Source organism: Pseudochaenichthys georgianus, chromosome 11 (genome assembly GCF_902827115.2).
Source record: "Pseudochaenichthys georgianus chromosome 11, fPseGeo1.2, whole genome shotgun sequence".
Classification (NCBI taxonomy): domain Eukaryota; kingdom Metazoa; phylum Chordata; class Actinopteri; order Perciformes; family Channichthyidae; genus Pseudochaenichthys; species Pseudochaenichthys georgianus.
Window position 1 is genome coordinate 7,111,824 of NC_047513.1, and position 2,736 is coordinate 7,114,559.

Sequence of the window (2,736 nt, forward strand, 5' to 3'; positions counted from 1 at the left end):
TACAGTATCGAATGTAACTTACAAATACTTGCAAATAACATGAAATTAATCAAAAGTAAAAGCATCTAAAAACATATATTTAAAACTCTCTGTTTTTGCAAACAGGACATGACAGGACATGAGGGGAGAAAACATATGGTGAAGGAGGGGGAACACACACACACACACACACACACACACACACACACACACACACACACACACACTTTCCCCGCCCCTCACCCTCTCCCTCTGTCTAAATAAAAAGCCAGCGTCACTCATTTTTCAAGTCGAGAGAAAATGGCCAAGAGACGTCTTGATATGAATTTAATCAGCGAGACACCGGTGACAACTTACAGCCATCCATTGGGTGCTCCAAATCAAAGTAAAGCATATAAAAAACAGATATTTTAAAAAGTCAGCCTTTTGAACTACATTTCTACAATCTGAAGAATGGAGAAACGTATGGACCTCGTAGTGTTAAAGCGACACTGACCTCAACAGATTGGGCTGTGTTAACTCTGGTGTCTTCCCGAGATCTACACGCAACCATGAAGGGAGAGAGCATATGGTGGTCGGGGGAGGAACACACACACACACACACACACACACTTTCCTCACCCCTCACCCCTCCCCCGTTGGTTAAATAAAAAAAGCCAGCGTCACGCTTTTTTTTTTCCATTATATTTTTGAAAAAACTACATAGTGATTGCTAGCAAAAATACAACATGCAACTAATACATTATACAATATTACGACTTTTTGCGATATTTTCAACACAATATACTTGTACCCTTTTTTTTTTTTTGTAGGACTTCAAGATATTTTGCATGTCATACATAAACACGGTGTCATCTTTCTTGAAACTGACGTGCTGTCCGTTTTACAAACAAGTTATGTTTATGCTTCTTCATCCTCTGAATGTTCCTCCCCCGTCCCTCTTCACAATAACAATCAAGGTGGATCTATGAAATGAAACACCTCTTCCCAAAGCGTGACTACCCTATTGAGGGCATGCGTCTAGGGCAGTAGGGTCTAAATCGATGGGCCAGATATACTAACATGCAGAACGTACGGTATGTTTGAAAAAGACTAACCATTTATCCAGTTCAAGCTGTCTTTAAGATGTGACATCGCGCTCTGACTATTTCCCATAAAATCGTGACAAACTATTACTTGTTCTTACATTTGACCTCTTGCTGCTTGGTTGAAAATGATAGATGAAAAAGAACTTTTTTAAAAAGAGTCAAACCACAAATGTTTTAAGATTGTTACAAAATGTAAAAAATAAAAAAGGTCTGGAGACAAAATTAATTCAGGTGACTCTGGCTTTATTAGGACAACAGACATATAATACAAATGGGTTAGGGGTTAAATATAACCATCGTGGACTTAATAGTCTAACAAAATACTTTTATCTGAATACATTTGTTCTTTTTAAGAGCACTTTTTGAAATTATTTATTTATTATTTCAGTGGAACAATCCAGTGTTTGTTAACATTAACGCTTTCTTCTCTTTTTCTTGTGTTACTAAGATACTTTTAAACACACTTTGGTGTATGCAACACTTGTTCAGATAAAACAAGGTTTTTTCTTTTCTGATAAACTTACATATTTTAGTTATTTTATGTTACCAAGATACTTTGAGATACACCCTGATGTACACAACACTTAACAAAGGGTATAATATGAAGTAGTTGGTAAGGAAGGGGTTTTTCTTTAAGGGTGCAAAACTTTAGAACAGGGTAAAATATTCATTAATTTGTATTGAATTGAGTTTTCTTTTTTTGATTTTCAACATACTATATGACTTTTACATATTTCTGACGTACTATACTTTTTTTGACTTTTTTCTGTAGAATCTTGACAAAACTATTACTTGTTCTTAAATGATGACCTATTGCTGGAGATGAGATGAAAAAGCTACAACGCTTAAAGAACTTTTTTCTAAAAACTCTCAATTCTACACTGACTCCCCCCACTCAACGCAATAAGTCCCACCCCACTCAGCAAATCATCTAAAACGAAGGACCCCATCAAGACGACCGTTGAAAATTAGCCATGGATCTGAGAAAAACCAAGTCTGATGTAGCCTACCCTTATTATCACCAGGATAATGGATATGGGCTTAATGACTGGATGGTACAAAGTAGGGGAGAGTGTGGTGTCTCGTCAATTGTGTTAGTCGTGTTTGTTTTATGTCTGTCACTTCATGTTTAGTCAGGTATGTAATTCCAAGTCTAGTAAGGTTTCTATGTAGAGTCACGTTTTCTTGTTACTTCATGTCTTGTCTGTCTATTTCATGTCATGTCTCGTTTTCCCATTTCCTGTTTTATTTTGTACTTACCTCTTGTCTTTCCTTTCAGGTCCTTTTAATTCCTCACTTTGGGTGATTTTCCGTCCTCGTCAGTGTCTGCCCCGCCCCTGATTGTTCCCACCTGGTCCCTATTCCCTCATGTATAAATAGTCCTTGTCTCCCTTTGTCTTGTGCCAGTTCGTCTTGTTTCAGTGTGCTTCCATGTCCAGAGACCCAGCGTTAAAACCAGAGAGAAGAGTTTTGTTTAAAATCGAGAAGTTTTGTTTTGTCCTCGCTTGAGTGATTTTTTGTTAAAACTTTGTTTTATTTTTTCATTAAAATCTGAGCCGTCGCATTTGAGTCCAGTATTTTTGTATCCCGTTTTAACAGAACGAACTGGCCAACATGGACTCAGCCGACTCAGAAAAAATTAAAGTGGATGTCGAAGAACAGAGAGCAG